The sequence below is a fragment of the Triturus cristatus genome, chromosome 4_1, assembly GCF_964204655.1.
Source record: "Triturus cristatus chromosome 4_1, aTriCri1.1, whole genome shotgun sequence".
Lineage (NCBI taxonomy): Eukaryota > Metazoa > Chordata > Amphibia > Caudata > Salamandridae > Triturus > Triturus cristatus.
This window is the reverse complement of record NC_140585.1, coordinates 124258635-124280003: the sequence shown is the minus strand read 5'-3', so window position 1 is coordinate 124280003 and position 21369 is coordinate 124258635. Positions and strand designations below refer to the sequence as shown.

Sequence of the window (21369 nt, the reverse complement as noted above, 5' to 3'; positions counted from 1 at the left end):
TGTTCTTACTCTGCAACAACCATGGCAATTACAAGTTAAAATGTAAAATTTATGCAAATTTTAGAATGGAGAACGCGGTCATCGATCCCGCTACCTCTCGCATGCTAAGCGAGCGCCCTACCATTTGAGCTAATTCCCCTGCGTGCTCACTCAGCATCACATTTCAAAAGTAACGTTACTGCTGTCCACACTTTATTTCAAGTCTAATTGCCCATAACATGAGTGTTCAGTTCACTCCTAACTGATGCCTTAACTACACCTAGGGGATGTTTTACACTTCAGGTTGGCCTGTTTAGTACTTGAATAGGAGTGATATCACTGTGCGTTAACCTAGACTCAGGCCCTACCTAATCTTGGAGATACATTTCTCATGAATGAGTAACCAAGGGAGATACAATTTTTAGGAGTTAGTGCATGTCTAATGCAAGATTAATCACCATATTATGCGAGCCAATGCAATAATCCAGCAAAAAATACTCGTTTTCGCACAACTAGGGCTCCAACCCACGACCATGAGATTAAGAGTCTTATGCTCTACCGACCGAGCTAGCCGGGCTCCCACTTCAATATGGTATGCAGACTCATCATTTTTTATTAAGGAAAACCGTTTCTGGAAATTCCTCTGCTCTTGTTTGCAAGGAACTTCACTTTTATTCATCCTTCAGAGGAAAGAATGTCAAGTAAAATAAGACGAAATGAAAAAGGAAGTTGGGAAATTTTCATTTTGAGATTGCATAAGAAATCAAATTCCTCTCATGTGCTATAGAATACCTAAACACTTTTGATTAAACCACTTTAGTTGTTATAATGACACCAAATTTGAAAGCCATCTGTGATTTTTCTGTTCTTACTCTGCAACAACTATGGCAATTACAAGTTAAAATGTAAAATTTATGCAAATTTTAGAATGGAGAACGCGGTCATCAATCCCGCTACCTCTCACATGCTAAGCGAGCGCCCTACCATTTGAGCTAATTCCCCTGCGTGCTCACTCAGCATCACATTTCAAAAGTAACGTTACTGCTGTCCACACTTTATTTCAAGTCTAATTGCCCATAACATGAGTGTTCCGTTCACTCCTAACTGATGCCTTAACTACACCTAGGGGATGTTTTACACTTCAGGTTGGCCTGTTTAGTACTTGAATAGGAGTGATATCACTGTGCGTTAACCTAGACTCAGGCCCTACCTAATCTTGGAGATACATTTCTCATGAATGAGTAACCAAGGGAGATACAATTTTTAGGAGTTAGTGCATGTCTAATGCAAGATTAATCACCATATTATGAGAGCCAATGCAATCATCCAGCAAAAAATACTCGTTTTTGCCCAACGTGGGGCTCGAACCCACGACCCTGAGATTAAGAGTCTCATGCTCTACCGACTGAGCTAGCCGGGCTCCCACTTAAATATGGTATGCAGACTCATCATTTTTTATTAATGAAAACCGTTTCTGGATATTCCTCTGCCCTTGTTTTGCAAGGAACTTCACTTTTTTACATCCTTCAGAGGAAAGAATGTCAAGTAAAATAAGACGAAATGAAAATGGAAGGTGTGAAATTTTCATTTTGAGATTGCATAAGAAATCAAATTCCTCTCACGTGCTATAGAATACCTAAACACTTTTGATTAAACCACTTTAGTTGTTATAATGACACCAAATTTGAAAGCCATCTGTGACTTTTTTGTTCTTACTCTGCAACAACCATGGCAATTACAAGTTAAAAAGTAAAATGTATGCAAATTTTAGAATGGAGAACGCGGGCATCGATCCCGCTACCTCTCGCATGCTAAGCGAGCGCTCTACCATTTGAGCTAATTCCCCTGTGTGCTAACTCAGCATCACATTTCAAAAGTAACGTTACTGCTGTCCACACTTTATTTTAAGTCTAATTACCCATAACATGAGTGTTCAGTTCATTCCTAACTGATGCCTTAACTACACCTAGGGGATGTTTTACACTTCAGGTTGGCATGTTTAGTACTTGAATAGGAGTGATATCACTGTATGTTAACCTAGACTCAGGCCCTACCTAATCTTGGAGATACATTTCTCATGAATGAGTAACCAAGGGAGATACAATTTTTAGGAGTTAGTGCATGTCTAATGCAAGATTAATCACCATATTATGAGAGCCAATGCTATCATCCAGCAAAAAATACTCGTTTTTGCCCAACGTGGGGCTCGAACCCACGACCCTGAGATTAAGAGTCTCATGCTCTACCGACTGAGCTAGCAGGGCTCCCACTTAAATATGGTATGCAGACTCATCATTTTTTATTAAGGAAAACTGTTTCTGGATATTCCTCTGCTCTTGTTTTGCAAGGAACTTCACTTTTATACATCCTTCAGAGGAAAGAATGTCAATTAAAATAAGACGAAATGAAAATGGAAGGTGTGAAATTTTCATTTTGAGATTGCATAAGAAATCAAATTCCTCTCACGTGCTATAGAATACCTAAACACTTTTGATTAAACCACTTTAGTTGTTCTAATGACACCAAATTTGAAAGCCATCTGTGACTTTTCTGTTCTTACTCTGCAACAACCATGGCAATTACAAGTTAAAAAGTAAAATGTATGCAAATTTTAGAATGGAGAATGCGGGCATCAATCCCGCTACCTCTCGCATGCTAAGCGAGCGCTCTACCATTTGAGCTAATTCCCCTGTGTGCTCACTCAGCATCACATTTCAAAAGTAACGTTACTGCTGTCCACACTTTATTTTAAGTCTAATTGCCCATAACATGAGTGTTCAGTTCACTCCTAACTGATGCCTTAACTACACCTAGGGGATGTTTTACACTTCAGGTTGGCATGTTTAGTACTTGAATAGGAGTGATATCACTGTATGTTAACCTAGACTCAGGCCCTACCTAATCTTGGAGATACATTTCTCATGAATGAGTAACCAAGGGAGATACAATTTTTAGGAGTTAGTGCATGTCTAATGCAAGATTAATCACCATATTATGAGAGCCAATGCTATCATCCAGCAAAAAATACTCGTTTTCGCCCAACGTGGGGCTCGAACCCACGACCCTGAGATTAAGAGTCTCATGCTCTACCGACTGAGCTAGCCGGGCTCCCACTTAAATATGGTATGCAGACTCATCATTTTTTATTAAGGAAAACTGTTTCTGGATATTCCTCTGCTCTTGTTTTGCAAGGAACTTCACTTTTATACATCCTTCAGAGGAAAGAATGTCAAGTAAAATAAGACGAAATGAAAATGGAAGGTGTGAAATTTTCATTTTGAGATTGCATAAGAAATCAAATTCCTCTCACGTGCTATAGAATACCTAAACACTTTTGATTAAACCACTTTAGTTGTTATAATGACACCAAATTTGAAAGCCATCTGTGACTTTTCTGTTCTTACTCTGCAACAACCATGGCAATTACAAGTTAAAAAGTAAAATGTATGCAAATTTTAGAATGGAGAATGCGGGCATCGATCCCGCTACCTCTCGCATGCTAAGCGAGCGCTCTACCATTTGAGCTAATTCCCCTGTGTGCTCACTCAGCATCACATTTCAAAAGTAACGTTACTGCTGTCCACACTTTATTTTAAGTCTAATTGCCCATAACATGAGTGTTCAGTTCACTCCTAACTGATGCCTTAACTACACCTAGGGGATGTTTTACACTTCAGGTTGGCATGTTTAGTACTTGAATAGGAGTGATATCACTGTATGTTAACCTAGACTCAGGCCCTACCTAATCTTGGAGATACATTTCTCATGAATGAGTAACCAAGGGAGATACAATTTTTAGGAGTTAGTGCATGTCTAATGCAAGATTAATCACCATATTATGAGAGCCAATGCTATCATCCCGTAAAAAATACTCGTTTTCGCCCAACGTGGGGCTCGAACCCACGACCCTGAGATTAAGAGTCTCATGCTCTACCGACTGAGCTAGCCGGGCTCCCACTTAAATATGGTATGCAGACTCATCATTTTTTATTAAGGAAAACTGTTTCTGGATATTCCTCTGCTCTTGTTTTGCAAGGAACTTCACTTTTATACATCCTTCAGAGGAAAGAATGTCAAGTAAAATAAGACGAAATGAAAATGGAAGGTGTGAAATTTTCATTTTGAGATTGCATAAGAAATCAAATTCCTCTCAGGTGCTATAGAATACCTAAACACTTTTGATTAAACCACTTTAGTTGTTATAATGACACCAAATTTGAAAGCCATCTGTGACTTTTCTGTTCTTACTCTGCAACAACCATGGCAATTACAAGTTAAAAAGTAAAATGCATGCAAATTTTAGAATGGAGAATGCGGGCATCGATCCCGCTACCTCTCGCATGCTAAGCGAGCGCTCTACCATTTGAGCTAATTCCCCTGTATGCTCACTCAGCATCACATTTCAAAAGTAACGTTACTGCTGTCCACACTTTATTTTAAGTCTAATTGCCCATAACATGAGTGTTCAGTTCACTCCTAACTGATGCCTTAACTACACCTAGGGGACGTTTTACACTTCAGGTTGGCATGTTTAGTACTTGACTAGGAGTGATATCACTGTATGTTAACCTAGACTCAGGCCCTACCTAATCTTGGAGATACATTTCTCATGAATGAGTAACCAAGGGAGATACAATTTTTAGGAGTTAGTGCATGTCTAATGCAAGATTAATCACCATATTATGAGAGCCAATGCTATCATCCAGCAAAAAATACTCGTTTTCGCCCAACGTGGGGCTCGAACCCACGACCCTGAGATTAAGAGTCTCATGCTCTACCGACTGAGCTAGCCGGGCTCCCACTTAAATATGGTATGCAGACTCATCATTTTTTATTAAGGAAAACTGTTTCTGGATATTCCTCTGCTCTTGTTTTGCAAGGAACTTCACTTTTATACATCCTTCAGAGGAAAGAATGTCAAGTAAAATAAGACGAAATGAAAATGGAAGGTGTGAAATTTTCATTTTGAGATTGCATAAGAAATCAAATTCCTCTCACGTGCTATAGAATACCTAAACACTTTTGATTAAACCACTTTAGTTGTTATAATGACACCAAATTTGAAAGCCATCTGTGACTTTTCTGTTCTTACTCTGCAACAACCATGGCAATTACAAGTTAAAAAGTAAAATGCATGCAAATTTTAGAATGGAGAATGCGGGCATCGATCCCGATACCTATCGCATGCTAAGCGAGCGCTCTACCATTTGAGCTAATTCCCCTGTGTGCTCACTCACCATCACATTTCAAAAGTAACGTTACTGCTGTCCACACTTTATTTTAAGTCTAATTGCCCATAACATGAGTGTTCAGTTCACTCCTAACTGATGCCTTAACTACACCTAGGGGATGTTTTACACTTCAGGTTGGCATGTTTAGTACTTGAATAGGAGTGATATCACTGTATGTTAACCTAGACTCAGGCCCTACCTAATCTTGGAGATACATTTCTCATGAATGAGTAACCAAGGGAAATACAATTTTTAGGAGTTAGTGCATGTCTAATGCAAGATTAATCACCATATTATGAGAGCCAATGCTATCATCCAGCAAAAAATACTCGTTTTCGCCCAACGTGGGGCTCGAACCCACGACCCTGAGATTAAGAGTCTCATGCTCTACCGACTGAGCTAGCCGGGCTCCCACTTAAATATGGTATGCAGACTCATCATTTTTTATTAAGGAAAACTGTTTCTGGATATTCCTCTGCTCTTGTTTTGCAAGGAACTTCACTTTTATACATCCTTCAGAGGAAAGAATGTCAAGTAAAATAAGACGAAATGAAAATGGAAGGTGTGAAATTTTCATTTTGAGATTGCATAAGAAATCAAATTCCTCTCACGTGCTATAGAATACCTAAACACTTTTGATTAAACCACTTTAGTTGTTATAATGACACCAAATTTGAAAGCCATCTGTGATTTTTCTGTTCTTACTCTGCAACAACCATGGCAATTACAAGTTAAAATGTAAAATTTATGCAAATTTTAGAATGGAGAACGCGGTCATCGATCCCGCTACCTCTCGCATGCTAAGCGAGCGCCCTACCATTTGAGCTAATTCCCCTGCGTGCTCACTCAGCATCACATTTCAAAAGTAACGTTACTGCTGTCCACACTTTATTTCAAGTCTAATTGCCCATAACATGAGTGTTCAGTTCACTCCTAACTGATGCCTTAACTACACCTAGGGGATGTTTTACACTTCAGGTTGGCCTGTTTAGTACTTGAATAGGAGTGATATCACTGTGCGTTAACCTAGACTCAGGCCCTACCTAATCTTGGAGATACATTTCTCATGAATGAGTAACCAAGGGAGATACAATTTTTAGGAGTTAGTGCATGTCTAATGCAAGATTAATCACCATATTATGCGAGCCAATGCAATAATCCAGCAAAAAATACTCGTTTTCGCACAACTAGGGCTCCAACCCACGACCATGAGATTAAGAGTCTTATGCTCTACCGACCGAGCTAGCCGGGCTCCCACTTCAATATGGTATGCAGACTCATCATTTTTTATTAAGGAAAACCGTTTCTGGAAATTCCTCTGCTCTTGTTTGCAAGGAACTTCACTTTTATTCATCCTTCAGAGGAAAGAATGTCAAGTAAAATAAGACGAAATGAAAAAGGAAGTTGGGAAATTTTCATTTTGAGATTGCATAAGAAATAAAATTCCTCTCACGTGCTATAGAATACCTAAACACTTTTGATTGAACCACTTTAGTTGTTATAATGACACCAAATTTGAAAGCCATCTGTGATTTTTCTGTTCTTACTCTGCAACAACCATGGCAATTACAAGTTAAAATGTAAAATTTATGCAAATTTTAGAATGGAGAACGCGGTCAACGATCCCACTACCTCTCGCATGCTAAGCGAGCGCCCTACCATTTGAGCTAATTCCCCTGCGTGCTCACTCAGCATCACATTTCAAAAGTAACGTTACTGCTGTCCACACTTTATTTCAAGTCTAATTGCCCATAACATGAGTGTTCAGTTCACTCCTAACTGATGCCTTAACTACACCTAGGGGATGTTTTACACTTCAGGTTGGCCTGTTTAGTACTTGAATAGGAGTGATATCACTGTATGTTAACCTAGACTCAGGCCCTACCTAATCTTGGAGATACATTTCTCATGAATGAGTAACCAAGGGAGATACAATTTTTAGGAGTTAGTGCATGTCTAATGCAAGATTAATCACCATATTATGCGAGCCAATGCAATAATCCAGCAAAAAATACTCGTTTTCGCACAACTAGGGCTCGAACCCACGACCATGAGATTAAGAGTCTTATGCTCTACCGACTGAGCTAGCCGGGCTCCCACTTCAATATGGTATGCAGACTCATCATTTTTTATTAAGGAAAACCTTTTCTGGAAATTCCTCTGCTCTTGTTTGCAAGGAACTTCACTTTTATACATCCTTCAGAGGAAAGAATGTCAAGTAAAATAAGACGAAATGAAAAAGGAAGTTGGGAAATTTTCATTTTGAGATTGCATAAGAAATCAAATTCCTCTCACGTGCTATAGAATACCTAAACACTTTTGATTAAACCACTTTAGTTGTTATAATGACACCAAATTTGAAAGCCATCTGTGATTTTTCTGTTCTTACTCTGCAACAACCATGGCAATTACAAGTTAAAATGTAAAATTTATGCAAATTTTAGAATGGAGAACGCGGTCATCGATCCCGCTACCTCTCGCATGCTAAGCGAGCGCCCTACCATTTGAGCTAATTCCCCTGCGTGCTCACTCAGCATCACATTTCAAAAGTAACGTTACTGCTGTCCACACTTTATTTCAAGTCTAATTGCCCATAACATGAGTGTTCAGTTCACTCCTAACTGATGCCTTAACTACACCTAGGGGATGTTTTACACTTCAGGTTGGCCTGTTTAGTACTTGAATAGGAGTGATATCACTGTGCGTTAACCTAGACTCAGGCCCTACCTAATCTTGGAGATACATTTCTCATGAATGAGTAACCAAGGGAGATACAATTTTTAGGAGTTAGTGCATGTCTAATGCAAGATTAATCACCATATTATGCGAGCCAATGCAATAATCCAGCAAAAAATACTCGTTTTCGCACAACTAGGGCTCCAACCCACGACCATGAGATTAAGAGTCTTATGCTCTACCGACCGAGCTAGCCGGGCTCCCACTTCAATATGGTATGCAGACTCATCATTTTTTATTAAGGAAAACCGTTTCTGGAAATTCCTCTGCTCTTGTTTGCAAGGAACTTCACTTTTATTCATCCTTCAGAGGAAAGAATGTCAAGTAAAATAAGACGAAATGAAAAAGGAAGTTGGGAAATTTTCATTTTGAGATTGCATAAGAAATCAAATTCCTCTCATGTGCTATAGAATACCTAAACACTTTTGATTAAACCACTTTAGTTGTTATAATGACACCAAATTTGAAAGCCATCTGTGATTTTTCTGTTCTTACTCTGCAACAACAATGGCAATTACAAGTTAAAATGTAAAATTTATGCAAATTTTAGAATGGAGAACGCGGTCATCAATCCCGCTACCTTTCACATGCTAAGCGAGCGCCCTACCATTTGAGCTAATTCCCCTGCGTGCTCACTCAGCATCACATTTCAAAAGTAACGTTACTGCTGTCCACACTTTATTTCAAGTCTAATTGCCCATAACATGAGTGTTCCGTTCACTCCTAACTGATGCCTTAACTACACCTAGGGGATGTTTTACACTTCAGGTTGGCCTGTTTAGTACTTGAATAGGAGTGATATCACTGTATGTTAACCTAGACTCAGGCCCTACCTAATCTTGGAGATACATTTCTCATGAATGAGTAACCAAGGGAGATACAATTTTTAGGAGTTAGTGCATGTCTAATGCAAGATTAATCACCATATTATGAGAGCCAATGCAATCATCCAGCAAAAAATACTCATTTTCGCCCAACGTGGGGCTCGAACCCACGACCCTGAGATTAAGAGTCTCATGCTCTACCGACTGAGCTAGCCGGGCTCCCACTTAAATATGTTATGCAGACTCATCATTTTTTATTAAGGAAAACTGTTTCTGGATATTCCTCTGCTCTTGTTTTGCAAGGAACTTCACTTTTATACATCCTTCAGAGGAAAGAATGTCAAGTAAAATAAGACGAAATGAAAATGGAAGGTGTGAAATTTTCATTTTGAGATTGCATAAGAAATCAAATTCCTCTCACGTGCTATAGAAGACCTAAACACTTTTGATTAAACCACTTTAGTTGTTATAATGACACCAAATTTAAAAGCCATCTGTGACTTTTCTGTTCTTACTCTGCAACAACCATGGCAATTACAAGTTAAAAAGTAAAATGTATGCAAATTTTAGAATGGAGAATGCGGGCATCAATCCCGCTACCTCTCACATGCTAAGCGCGCGCTCTACCATTTGAGCTAATTCCCCTGTGTGCTCACTCAGCATCACATTTCAAAAGTAACGTTACTGCTGTCCACACTTTATTTTAAGTCTAATTGCCCATAACATGAGTGTTCAGTTCACTCCTAACTGATGCCTTAACTACACCTAGGGGATGTTTTACACTTCAGGTTGGCATGTTTAGTACTTGAATAGGAGTGATATCACTGTATGTTAACCTAGACTCAGGCCCTACCTAATCTTGGAGATACATTTCTCATGAATGAGTAACCAAGGGAGATACAATTTTTAGGAGTTAGTGCATGTCTAATGCAAGAATAATCACCATATTATGAGAGCCAATGCAATCATCCAGCAAAAAATACTTATTTTCGCCCAACGTGAGGCTCGAACCCACGACCCTGAGATTAAGAGTCTCATGCTCTACAGACTGAGCTAGCCGGGCACCCACTTAAATATGGTATGCAGACTCATCATTTTTTATTAAGGAAAACTGTTTCTGGATATTCCACTGCTCTTGTTTTGCAAGGAACTTCACTTTTATACATCCTTCAGAGGAAAGAATGTCAAGTAAAATAAGACGAAATGAAAATGGAAGGTGTGAAATTTTCATTTTGAGATTGCATAAGAAATCAAATTCCTCTCACGTGCTATAGAATACCTAAACACTTTTGATTAGACCACTTTAGTTGTTATAATGACACCAAATTTGAAAGCCATCTGTGACTTTTCTATTCTTACTCTGCAACAACCATGGCAATTACAAGTTAAAAAGTAAAATGTATGCAAATTTTAGAATGGAGAATGCTGGTATCGATCCCGCTACCTCTCGCATGCTAAGCGAGCGCTCTACCATTTGAGCTAATTCCCCTGCATGCTCACTTAGCATCACATTTCAAAAGTAACGTTACTGCTGTCCACACTTTATTTCAAGTCTAATTGCCCATAACATGAGTGTTCAGTTCACTCCTAACTGATGCCTTAACTACACCTAGGGGATGTTTTACACTTCAGGTTGGCCTGTTTAGTACTTGAATAGGAGTGATATCACTGTATGTTAATCTAGACTCAGGCCCTACCTAATCTTGGAGATACATTTCTCATGAATGAGTAACCAAGGGAGATACAATTTTTAGGAGTTAGTGCATGTCTAATGCAAGATTAATCACCATATTATGCGAGCCAATGCAATAATCCAGCAAAAAATACTCGTTTTCGCACAACTAGGGCTCGAACCAACGACCATGAGATTAAGAGTCTTATGCTCTACCGACTGAGCTAGCCGGGCTCCCACTTCAATATGGTATGCAGACTCATCATTTTTTATTAAGGAAAACCGTTTCTGGAAATTCCTCTGCTCTTGTTTGCAAGGAACTTCACTTTTATACATCCTTCAGAGGAAAGAATGTCAAGTAAAATAAGACGAAATGAAAATGGAAGGTGTGAAATTTTCATTTTGAGATTGCATAAGAAATCAAATTCCTCTCAAGTGCTATAGAATACCTAAACACTTTTGATTAAACCACTTTAGTTGTTATAATGACACCAAATTTGAAAGCCATCTGTGACTTTTCTGTTCTTACTCTGCAACAACCATGGCAATTACAAGTTAAAAAGTAAAATGTATGCACATTTTAGAATGGAGAATGCGGGCATCGATCCCGCTACCTCTCGCATGCTAAGCGAGCGCTCTACCATTTGAGCTAATTCCCCTGTGTGCTCACTCACCATCACATTTCAAAAGTAACGTTACTGCTGTCCACACTTTATTTTAAGTCTAATTGCCCATAACATGAGTGTTCAGTTCACTCCTAACTGATGCCTTAACTACACCTAGGGGATGTTTTACACTTCAGGTTGGCATGTTTAGTACTTGAATAGGAGTGATATCACTGTATGTTAACCTAGACTCAGGCCCTACCTAATCTTGGAGATACATTTCTCATGAATGAGTAACCAAGGGAAATACAATTTTTAGGAGTTAGTGCATGTCTAATGCAAGATTAATCACCATATTATGAGAGCCAATGCTATCATCCAGCAAAAAAAACTCGTTTTTGCCCAATGTGGGGCTCGAACCCACGACCCTGAGATTAAGAGTCTCATGCTCTACCGACTGAGCTAGCCAGGCTCCCACTTAAATATGGTATGCAGACTCATCATTTTATATTAAGGAAAACTGTTTCTGGATATTCCTCTGCTCTTGTTTTGCAAGGAACTTCACTTTTATACATCCTTCAGAGGAAAGAATGTCAAGTAAAATAAGACGAAATGAAAATGGAAGGTGTGAAATTTTCATTTTGAGATTGCATAAGAAATCAAATTCCTCTCACGTGCTATAGAATACCTAAACACTTTTGATTAAACCACTTTAGTTGTTATAATGACACCAAATTTGAAAGCCATCTGTGACTTTTCTGTTCTTACTCTACAACAACCATGGCAATTACAAGTTAAAAAGTAAAATGTATGCAAATTTTAGAATGGAGAATGCGGGCATCGATCCCGCTACCTCTCGCATGCTAAGCGAGCGCTCTACCATTTGAGCTAATTCCCCTGTGTGCTCACTCAGCATCACATTTCAAAAGTAACGTTACTGCTGTCCACACTTTATTTTAAGTCTAATTGCCCATAACATGAGTGTTCAGTTCACTCCTAACTGATGCCTTAACTACACCTAGGGGATGTTTTACACTTCAGGTTGGCATGTTTAGTACTTGAATAGGAGTGATATCACTGTATGTTAACCTAGACTCAGGCCCTACCTAATCTTGGAGATACATTTCTCATGAATGAGTAACCAAGGGAGATACAATTTTTAGGAGTTAGTGCATGTCTAATGCAAGATTAATCACCATATTATGAGAGCCAATGCAATCATCCAGCAAAAAGTACTCGTTTTCGCCCAACGTGGGGCTCGAACCCACGACCCTGAGATTAAGAGTCTCATGCTCTACCGACTGAGCTAGCCGGGCTCCCACTTAAATATGGTGTGCAGACTCATCATTTTTTATTAAGGAAAACCGTTTCTGGATATTCCTCTGCTCTTGTTTTGCAAGGAACTTCACTTTTATACATCCTTCAGAGGAAAGAATGTCAAGTAAAATAAGACGAAATGAAAATGGAAGGTGTGAAATTTTCATTTTGAGATTGCATAAGAAATCAAATTCCTCTCACGTGCTATAGAATACCTAAACACTTTTGATTAAACCACTTTAGTTGTTATAATGACACCAAATTTGAAAGCCATCTGTGACTTTTCTGTTCTTACTCTACAACAACCATGGCAATTACAAGTTAAAAAGTAAAATGTATGCAAATTTTAGAATGGAGAATGCGGGCATCGATCCCGCTACCTCTCGCATGCTAAGCGAGCGCTCTACCATTTGAGCTAATTCCCCTGTGTGCTCACTCAGCATCACATTTCAAAAGTAACGTTACTGCTGTCCACACTTTATTTTAAGTCTAATTGCCCATAACATGAGTGTTCAGTTCACTCCTAACTGATGCCTTAACTACACCTAGGGGATGTTTTACACTTCAGGTTGGCATGTTTAGTACTTGAATAGGAGTGATATCACTGTATGTTAACCTAGACTCAGGCCCTACCTAATCTTGGAGATACATTTCTCATGAATGAGTAACCAAGGGAGATACAATTTTTAGGAGTTAGTGCATGTCTAATGCAAGATTAATCACCATATTATGAGAGCCAATGCAATCATCCAGCAAAAAATACTCGTTTTCGCCCAACGTGGGGCTCGAACCCACGACCCTGAGATTAAGAGTCTCATGCTCTACCGACTGAGCTAGCCGGGCTCCCACTTAAATATGGTGTGCAGACTCATCATTTTTTATTAAGGAAAACCGTTTCTGGATATTCCTCTGCTCTTGTTTTGCAAGGAACTTCACTTTTATACATCCTTCAGAGGAAAGAATGTCAAGTAAAATAAGACGAAATGAAAATGGAAGGTGTGAAATTTTCATTTTGAGATTGCATAAGAAATCAAATTCCTCTCACGTGCTATAGAATACCTAAACACTTTTGATTAAACCACTTTAGTTGTTATAATGACACCAAATTTGAAAGCCATCTGTGACTTTTCTGTTCTTACTCTGCAACAACCATGGCAATTACAAGTTAAAAAGTAAAACGTATGCAAATTTTAGAATGGAGAATGCGGGCATCGATCCCGCTACCTCTCGCATGCTAAGCGAGCGCTCTACCATTTGAGCTAATTCCCCTGTGTGCTCACTCAGCATCACATTTCAAAAGTAACGTTACTGCTGTCCACACTTTATTTTAAGTCTAATTGCCCATAACATGAGTGTTCAGTTCACTCCTAACTGATGCCTTAACTACACCTAGGGGATGTTTTACACTTCAGGTTGGCATGTTTAGTACTTGAATAGGAGTGATATCACTGTATGTTAACCTAGACTCAGGCCCTACCTAATCTTGGAGATACATTTCTCATGAATGAGTAACCAAGGGAGATACAATTTTTAGGAGTTAGTGCATGTCTAATGCAAGATTAATCACCATATTATGAGAGCCAATGCAATCATCCAGCAAAAAATACTCGTTTTTGCCCAACGTGGGGCTCGAACCCACGACCCTGAGATTAAGAGTCTCATGCTCTACCGACTGAGCTAGCCGGGCTCCCACTTAAATATGGTATGCAGACTCATCATTTTTTATTAATGAAAACCGTTTCTGGATATTCCTCTGCTCTTGTTTTGCAAGGAACTTCACTTTTTTACATCCTTCAGAGGAAAGAATGTCAAGTAAAATAAGACGAAATGAAAATGGAAGGTGTGAAATTTTCATTTTGAGATTGCATAAGAAATCAAATTCCTCTCACGTGCTATAGAATACCTAAACACTTTTGATTAAACCACTTTAGTTGTTATAATGACACCAAATTTGAAAGCCATCTGTGACTTTTTTGTTCTTACTCTGCAACAACCATGGCAATTACAAGTTAAAAAGTAAAATGTATGCAAATTTTAGAATGGAGAATGCGGGCATCGATCCCGCTACCTCTCGCATGCTAAGCGAGCGCTCTACCATTTGAGCTAATTCCCCTGTGTGCTAACTCAGCATCACATTTCAAAAGTAACGTTACTGCTGTCCACACTTTATTTTAAGTCTAATTACCCATAACATGAGTGTTCAGTTCACTCCTAACTGATGCCTTAACTACACCTAGGGGATGTTTTACACTTCAGGTTGGCATGTTTAGTACTTGAATAGGAGTGATATCACTGTATGTTAACCTAGACTCAGGCCCTACCTAATCTTGGAGATACATTTCTCATGAATGAGTAACCAAGGGAGATACAATTTTTAGGAGTTAGTGCATGTCTAATGCAAGATTAATCACCATATTATGAGAGCCAATGCTATCATCCAGCAAAAAATACTCGTTTTCGCCCAACGTGGGGCTCGAACCCACGACCCTGAGATTAAGAGTCTCATGCTCTACCGACTGAGCTAGCCGGGCTCCCACTTAAATATGGTGTGCAGACTCATCATTTTTTATTAAGGAAAACCGTTTCTGGATATTCCTCTGCTCTTGTTTTGCAAGGAACTTCACTTTTATACATCCTTCAGAGGAAAGAATGTCAAGTAAAATAAGACGAAATGAAAATGGAAGGTGTGAAATTTTCATTTTGAGATTGCATAAGAAATCAAATTCCTCTCACGTGCTATAGAATACCTAAACACTTTTGATTAAACCACTTTAGTTGTTATAATGACACCAAATTTGAAAGCCATCTGTGACTTTTCTGTTCTTACTCTACAACAACCATGGCAATTACAAGTTAAAAAGTAAAATGTATGCAAATTTTAGAATGGAGAATGCGGGCATCGATCCCGCTACCTCTCGCATGCTAAGCGAGCGCTCTACCATTTGAGCTAATTCCCCTGTGTGCTCACTCAGCATCACATTTCAAAAGTAACGTTACTGCTGTCCACACTTTATTTTAAGTCTAATTGCCCATAACATGAGTGTTCAGTTCACTCCTAACTGATGCCTTAACTACACCTAGGGGATGTTTTACACTTCAGGTTGGCATGTTTAGTACTTGAATAGGAGTGATATCACTGTATGTTAACCTAGACTCAGGCCCTACCTAATCTTGGAGATACATTTCTCATGAATGAGTAACCAAGGGAGATACAATTTTTAGGAGTTAGTGCATGTCTAATGCAAGATTAATCACCATATTATGAGAGCCAATGCAATCATCCAGCAAAAAATACTCGTTTTCGCCCAACGTGGGGCTCGAACCCACGACCCTGAGATTAAGAGTCTCATGCTCTACCGACTGAGCTAGCCGGGCTCCCACTTAAATATGGTATGCAGACTCATCATTTTTTATTAATGAAAACCGTTTCTGGATATTCCTCTGCTCTTGTTTTGCAAGGAACTTCACTTTTTTACATCCTTCAGAGGAAAGAATGTCAAGTAAAATAAGACGAAATGAAAATGGAAGGTGTGAAATTTTCATTTTGAGATTGCATAAGAAATCAAATTCCTCTCACGTGCTATAGAATACCTAAACACTTTTGATTAAACCACTTTAGTTGTTATAATGACACCAAATTTGAAAGCCATCTGTGACTTTTTTGTTCTTACTCTGCAACAACCATGGCAATTACAAGTTAAAAAGTAAAATGTATGCAAATTTTAGAATGGAGAATGCGGGCATCGATCCCGCTACCTCTCGCATGCTAAGCGAGCGCTCTACCATTTGAGCTAATTCCCCTGTGTGCTAACTCAGCATCACATTTCAAAAGTAACGTTACTGCTGTCCACACTTTATTTTAAGTCTAATTACCCATAACATGAGTGTTCAGTTCACTCCTAACTGATGCCTTAACTACACCTAGGGGATGTTTTACACTTCAGGTTGGCATGTTTAGTACTTGAATAGGAGTGATATCACTGTATGTTAACCTAGACTCAGGCCCTACCTAATCTTGGAGATACATTTCTCATGAATGAGTAACCAAGGGAGATACAATTTTTAGGAGTTAGTGCATGTCTAATGCAAGATTAATCACCATATTATGAGAGCCAATGCTATCATCCAGCAAAAATACTCGTTTTCGCCCAACGTGGGGCTCGAACCCACGACCCTGAGATTAAGAGTCTCATGCTCTACCGACTGAGCTAGCAGGGCTCCCACTTAAATATGGTATGCAGACTCATCATTTTTTATTAAGGAAAACTGTTTCTGGATATTCCTCTGCTCTTGTTTTGCAAGGAACTTCACTTTTATACATCCTTCAGAGGAAAGAATGTCAATTAAAATAAGACGAAATGAAAATGGAAGGTGTGAAATTTTCATTTTGAGATTGCATAAGAAATCAAATTCCTCTCACGTGCTATAGAATACCTAAACACTTTTGATTAAACCACTTTAGTTGTTATAATGACACCAAATTTGAAAGCCATCTGTGACTTTTCTGTTCTTACTCTGCAACAACCATGGCAATTACAAGTTAAAAAGTAAAATGTATGCAAATTTTAGAATGGAGAATGCGGGCATCAATCCCGCTACCTCTCGCATGCTAAGCGAGCGCTCTACCATTTGAGCTAATTCCCGTGTGTGCTCACTCAGCATCACATTTCAAAAGTAACGTTACTGCTGTCCACACTTTATTTTAAGTCTAATTGCCCATAACATGAGTGTTCAGTTCACTCCTAACTGATGCCTTAACTACACCTAGGGGATGTTTTACACTTCAGGTTGGCATGTTTAGTACTTGACTAGGAGTGATATCACTGTATGTTAACCTAGACTCAGGCCCTACCTAATCTTGGAGATACATTTCTCATGAATGAGTAACCAAGGGAGATACAATTTTTAGGAGTTAGTGCATGTCTAATGCAAGATTAATCACCATATTATGAGAGCCAATGCTATCATCCAGCAAAAAATACTCGTTTTCGCCCAACGTGGGGCTCGAACCCACGACCCTGAGATTAAGAGTCTCATGCTCTACCGACTGAGCTAGCCGGGCTCCCACTTAAATATGGTGTGCAGACTCATCATTTTTTATTAAGGAAAACCGTTTCTGGATATTCCTCTGCTCTTGTTTTGCAAGGAACTTCACTTTTATACATCCTTCAGAGGAAAGAATGTCAAGTAAAATAAGACGAAATGAAAATGGAAGGTGTGAAATTTTCATTTTGAGATTGCATAAGAAATCAAATTCCTCTCACGTGCTATAGAATACCTAAACACTTTTGATTAAACCACTTTAGTTGTTATAATGACACCAAATTTGAAAGCCATCTGTGACTTTTCTGTTCTTACTCTACAACAACCATGGCAATTACAAGTAAAAAGTAAAATGTATGCAAATTTTAGAATGGAGAATGCGGGCATCGATCCCGCTACCTCTCGCATGCTAAGCGAGCGCTCTACCATTTGAGCTAATTCCCCTGTGTGCTCACTCAGCATCACATTTCAAAAGTAACGTTACTGCTGTCCACACTTTATTTTAAGTCTAATTGCCCATAACATGAGTGTTCAGTTCACTCCTAACTGATGCCTTAACTACACCTAGGGGATGTTTTACACTTCAGGTTGGCATGTTTAGTACTTGAATAGGAGTGATATCACTGTATGTTAACCTAGACTCAGGCCCTACCTAATCTTGGAGATACATTTCTCATGAATGAGTAACCAAGGGAGATACAATTTTTAGGAGTTAGTGCATGTCTAATGCAAGATTAATCACCATATTATGAGAGCCAATGCAATCATCCAGCAAAAAATACTCGTTTTCGCCCAACGTGGGGCTCGAACCCACGACCCTGAGATTAAGAGTCTCATGCTCTACCGACTGAGCTAGCCGGGCTCCCACTTAAATATGGTGTGCAGACTCATCATTTTTTATTAAGGAAAACCGTTTCTGGATATTCCTCTGCTCTTGTTTTGCAAGGAACTTCACTTTTATACATCCTTCAGAGGAAAGAATGTCAAGTAAAATAAGACGAAATGAAAATGGAAGGTGTGAAATTTTCATTTTGAGATTGCATAAGAAATCAAATTCCTCTCACGTGCTATAGAATACCTAAACACTTTTGATTAAACCACTTTAGTTGTTATAATGACACCAAATTTGAAAGCCATCTGTGACTTTTCTGTTCTTACTCTGCAACAACCATGGCAATTACAAGTTAAAAAGTAAAACGTATGCAAATTTTAGAATGGAGAATGCGGGCATCGATCCCGCTACCTCTCGCATGCTAAGCGAGCGCTCTACCATTTGAGCTAATTCCCCTGTGTGCTCACTCAGCATCACATTTCAAAAGTAACGTTACTGCTGTCCACACTTTATTTTAAGTCTAATTGCCCATAACATGAGTGTTCAGTTCACTCCTAACTGATGCCTTAACTACACCTAGGGGATGTTTTACACTTCAGGTTGGCATGTTTAGTACTTGAATAGGAGTGATATCACTGTATGTTAACCTAGACTCAGGCCCTACCTAATCTTGGAGATACATTTCTCATGAATGAGTAACCAAGGGAGATACAATTTTTAGGAGTTAGTGCATGTCTAATGCAAGATTAATCACCATATTATGAGAGCCAATGCAATCATCCAGCAAAAAATACTCGTTTTTGCCCAACGTGGGGCTCGAACCCACGACCCTGAGATTAAGAGTCTCATGCTCTACCGACTGAGCTAGCCGGGCTCCCACTTAAATATGGTATGCAGACTCATCATTTTTTATTAATGAAAACCGTTTCTGGATATTCCTCTGCTCTTGTTTTGCAAGGAACTTCACTTTTTTACATCCTTCAGAGGAAAGAATGTCAAGTAAAATAAGACGAAATGAAAATGGAAGGTGTGAAATTTTCATTTTGAGATTGCATAAGAAATCAAATTCCTCTCACGTGCTATAGAATACCTAAACACTTTTGATTAAACCACTTTAGTTGTTATAATGACACCAAATTTGAAAGCCATCTGTGACTTTTTTGTTCTTACTCTGCAACAACCATGGCAATTACAAGTTAAAAAGTAAAATGTATGCAAATTTTAGAATGGAGAATGCGGGCATCGATCCCGCTACCTCTCGCATGCTAAGCGAGCGCTCTACCATTTGAGCTAATTCCCCTGTGTGCTAACTCAGCATCACATTTCAAAAGTAACGTTACTGCTGTCCACACTTTATTTTAAGTCTAATTACCCATAACATGAGTGTTCAGTTCACTCCTAACTGATGCCTTAACTACACCTAGGGGATGTTTTACACTTCAGGTTGGCATGTTTAGTACTTGAATAGGAGTGATATCACTGTATGTTAACCTAGACTCAGGCCCTACCTAATCTTGGAGATACATTTCTCATGAATGAGTAACCAAGGGAGATACAATTTTTAGGAGTTAGTGCATGTCTAATGCAAGATTAATCACCATATTATGAGAGCCAATGCTATCATCCAGCAAAAAATACTCGTTTTCGCCCAACGTGGGGCTCGAACCCACGACCCTGAGATTAAGAGTCTCATGCTCTACCGACTGAGCTAGCAGGGCTCCCACTTAAATATGGTATGCAGACTCATCATTTTTTATTAAGGAAAACTGTTTCTGGATATTCCTCTGCTCTTGTTTTGCAAGGAACTTCACTTTTATACATCCTTCAGAGGAAAGAATGTCAATTAAAATAAGACGAAATGAAAATGGAAGGTGTGAAATTTTCATTTTGAGATTGCATAAGAAATCAAATTCCTCTCACGTGCTATAGAATACCTAAACACTTTTGATTAAACCACTTTAGTTGTTATAATGACACCAAATTTGAAAGCCATCTGTGACTTTTCTGTTCTTACTCTGCAACAACCATGGCAATTACAAGTTAAAAAGTAAAATGTATGCAAATTTTAGAATGGAGAATGCGGGCATCAATCCCGCTACCTCTCGCATGCTAAGCGAGCGCTCTACCATTTGAGCTAATTCCCCTGTGTGCTCACTCAGCATCACATTTCAAAAGTAACGTTACTGCTGTCCACACTTTATTTTAAGTCTAATTGCCCATAACATGAGTGTTCAGTTCACTCCTAACTGATGCCTTAACTACACCTAGGGGATGTTTTACACTTCAGGTTGGCATGTTTAGTACTTGACTAGGAGTGATATCACTGTATGTTAACCTAGACTCAGGCCCTACCTAATCTTGGAGATACATTTCTCATGAATGAGTAACCAAGGGAGATACAATTTTTAGGAGTTAGTGCATGTCCAATGCAAGATTAATCACCATATTATGAGAGCCAATGCTATCATCCAGCAAAAAATACTCGTTTTCGCCCAACGTGGGGCTCGAACCCACGACCCTGAGATTAAGAGTCTCATGCTCTACAGACTGAGCTAGCCGGGCTCCCACTTAAATATGCTATGCAGTCTCATCATTTTTTATTAAGGAAAACCGTTTCTGGATATTCCTCTGCTCTTGTTTTGCAAGGAACTTCACTTTTATACATCCTTCAGAGGAAAGAATGTCAAGTAAAATAAGACGAAATGAAAATGGAAGGTGTGAAATTTTCATTTTGAGATTGCATAAGAAATCAAATTCCTCTCACGTGCTATAGAATACCTAAACACTTTTGATTAAACCACTTTAGTTGTTATAATGACACCAAATTTGAAAGCCATCTGTGACTTTTCTGTTCTTATTCTGCAACAACCATGGCAATTACAAGTTAAAAAGTAAAATGTATGTAAATTTTAGAATGGAGAATGCGGGCATCGATCCCGCTACCTCTCGCATGCTAAGCGAGCGCTCTACCATTTGAGCTAATTCCCCTGTGTGCTCACTCAGCATCACATTTCAAAAGTAACGTTACTGCTGTCCACACTTTATTTTAAGTCTAATTGCCCATAACATGAGTGTTCAGTTCACTCCTAACTGATGCCTTAACTACACCTAGGGGATGTTTTACACTTCA

General features: G+C 38.9%; 27 non-coding genes across 27 annotated transcripts; all 27 read right to left on the bottom strand.

Moving 5' to 3' along the window:
* Positions 1 to 1326: 1326 nt before the first annotated feature.
* TRNAK-CUU (transfer RNA lysine (anticodon CUU)) lies at positions 1327 to 1399 on the bottom strand. Its single transcript has one exon. It is a non-coding gene; the product is annotated as a tRNA-Lys (tRNA).
* Positions 1400 to 3014: 1615 nt separating this feature from the next.
* TRNAK-CUU (transfer RNA lysine (anticodon CUU)) lies at positions 3015 to 3087 on the bottom strand. The gene has a single exon. It is a non-coding gene; the product is annotated as a tRNA-Lys (tRNA).
* A 353-nt stretch (positions 3088 to 3440) lies between these two features.
* TRNAA-AGC (transfer RNA alanine (anticodon AGC)) lies at positions 3441 to 3513 on the bottom strand. Its single transcript has one exon. It is a non-coding gene; the product is annotated as a tRNA-Ala (tRNA).
* Positions 3514 to 3858: 345 nt separating this feature from the next.
* Positions 3859 to 3931, bottom strand: TRNAK-CUU (transfer RNA lysine (anticodon CUU)). The gene has a single exon. It is a non-coding gene; the product is annotated as a tRNA-Lys (tRNA).
* Positions 3932 to 4284: 353 nt separating this feature from the next.
* Positions 4285 to 4357, bottom strand: TRNAA-AGC (transfer RNA alanine (anticodon AGC)). Its single transcript has one exon. It is a non-coding gene; the product is annotated as a tRNA-Ala (tRNA).
* Positions 4358 to 4702: 345 nt separating this feature from the next.
* On the bottom strand, positions 4703 to 4775 carry TRNAK-CUU (transfer RNA lysine (anticodon CUU)). The gene has a single exon. It is a non-coding gene; the product is annotated as a tRNA-Lys (tRNA).
* Positions 4776 to 5546: 771 nt separating this feature from the next.
* Positions 5547 to 5619, bottom strand: TRNAK-CUU (transfer RNA lysine (anticodon CUU)). Its single transcript has one exon. It is a non-coding gene; the product is annotated as a tRNA-Lys (tRNA).
* Positions 5620 to 8916: 3297 nt separating this feature from the next.
* Positions 8917 to 8989, bottom strand: TRNAK-CUU (transfer RNA lysine (anticodon CUU)). The gene has a single exon. It is a non-coding gene; the product is annotated as a tRNA-Lys (tRNA).
* Positions 8990 to 11028: 2039 nt separating this feature from the next.
* On the bottom strand, positions 11029 to 11101 carry TRNAA-AGC (transfer RNA alanine (anticodon AGC)). The gene has a single exon. It is a non-coding gene; the product is annotated as a tRNA-Ala (tRNA).
* A 771-nt stretch (positions 11102 to 11872) lies between these two features.
* Positions 11873 to 11945, bottom strand: TRNAA-AGC (transfer RNA alanine (anticodon AGC)). The gene has a single exon. It is a non-coding gene; the product is annotated as a tRNA-Ala (tRNA).
* A 345-nt stretch (positions 11946 to 12290) lies between these two features.
* TRNAK-CUU (transfer RNA lysine (anticodon CUU)) lies at positions 12291 to 12363 on the bottom strand. The gene has a single exon. It is a non-coding gene; the product is annotated as a tRNA-Lys (tRNA).
* A 353-nt stretch (positions 12364 to 12716) lies between these two features.
* Positions 12717 to 12789, bottom strand: TRNAA-AGC (transfer RNA alanine (anticodon AGC)). The gene has a single exon. It is a non-coding gene; the product is annotated as a tRNA-Ala (tRNA).
* Positions 12790 to 13134: 345 nt separating this feature from the next.
* Positions 13135 to 13207, bottom strand: TRNAK-CUU (transfer RNA lysine (anticodon CUU)). Its single transcript has one exon. It is a non-coding gene; the product is annotated as a tRNA-Lys (tRNA).
* A 353-nt stretch (positions 13208 to 13560) lies between these two features.
* On the bottom strand, positions 13561 to 13633 carry TRNAA-AGC (transfer RNA alanine (anticodon AGC)). The gene has a single exon. It is a non-coding gene; the product is annotated as a tRNA-Ala (tRNA).
* A 345-nt stretch (positions 13634 to 13978) lies between these two features.
* TRNAK-CUU (transfer RNA lysine (anticodon CUU)) lies at positions 13979 to 14051 on the bottom strand. The gene has a single exon. It is a non-coding gene; the product is annotated as a tRNA-Lys (tRNA).
* A 353-nt stretch (positions 14052 to 14404) lies between these two features.
* Positions 14405 to 14477, bottom strand: TRNAA-AGC (transfer RNA alanine (anticodon AGC)). Its single transcript has one exon. It is a non-coding gene; the product is annotated as a tRNA-Ala (tRNA).
* Positions 14478 to 14822: 345 nt separating this feature from the next.
* On the bottom strand, positions 14823 to 14895 carry TRNAK-CUU (transfer RNA lysine (anticodon CUU)). Its single transcript has one exon. It is a non-coding gene; the product is annotated as a tRNA-Lys (tRNA).
* A 353-nt stretch (positions 14896 to 15248) lies between these two features.
* Positions 15249 to 15321, bottom strand: TRNAA-AGC (transfer RNA alanine (anticodon AGC)). Its single transcript has one exon. It is a non-coding gene; the product is annotated as a tRNA-Ala (tRNA).
* A 345-nt stretch (positions 15322 to 15666) lies between these two features.
* TRNAK-CUU (transfer RNA lysine (anticodon CUU)) lies at positions 15667 to 15739 on the bottom strand. The gene has a single exon. It is a non-coding gene; the product is annotated as a tRNA-Lys (tRNA).
* Positions 15740 to 16092: 353 nt separating this feature from the next.
* On the bottom strand, positions 16093 to 16165 carry TRNAA-AGC (transfer RNA alanine (anticodon AGC)). The gene has a single exon. It is a non-coding gene; the product is annotated as a tRNA-Ala (tRNA).
* Positions 16166 to 17353: 1188 nt separating this feature from the next.
* Positions 17354 to 17426, bottom strand: TRNAK-CUU (transfer RNA lysine (anticodon CUU)). The gene has a single exon. It is a non-coding gene; the product is annotated as a tRNA-Lys (tRNA).
* A 352-nt stretch (positions 17427 to 17778) lies between these two features.
* On the bottom strand, positions 17779 to 17851 carry TRNAA-AGC (transfer RNA alanine (anticodon AGC)). The gene has a single exon. It is a non-coding gene; the product is annotated as a tRNA-Ala (tRNA).
* A 345-nt stretch (positions 17852 to 18196) lies between these two features.
* On the bottom strand, positions 18197 to 18269 carry TRNAK-CUU (transfer RNA lysine (anticodon CUU)). The gene has a single exon. It is a non-coding gene; the product is annotated as a tRNA-Lys (tRNA).
* A 353-nt stretch (positions 18270 to 18622) lies between these two features.
* TRNAA-AGC (transfer RNA alanine (anticodon AGC)) lies at positions 18623 to 18695 on the bottom strand. The gene has a single exon. It is a non-coding gene; the product is annotated as a tRNA-Ala (tRNA).
* Positions 18696 to 19040: 345 nt separating this feature from the next.
* On the bottom strand, positions 19041 to 19113 carry TRNAK-CUU (transfer RNA lysine (anticodon CUU)). Its single transcript has one exon. It is a non-coding gene; the product is annotated as a tRNA-Lys (tRNA).
* Positions 19114 to 19466: 353 nt separating this feature from the next.
* Positions 19467 to 19539, bottom strand: TRNAA-AGC (transfer RNA alanine (anticodon AGC)). Its single transcript has one exon. It is a non-coding gene; the product is annotated as a tRNA-Ala (tRNA).
* A 1615-nt stretch (positions 19540 to 21154) lies between these two features.
* Positions 21155 to 21227, bottom strand: TRNAA-AGC (transfer RNA alanine (anticodon AGC)). The gene has a single exon. It is a non-coding gene; the product is annotated as a tRNA-Ala (tRNA).
* Positions 21228 to 21369: the final 142 nt, after the last annotated feature.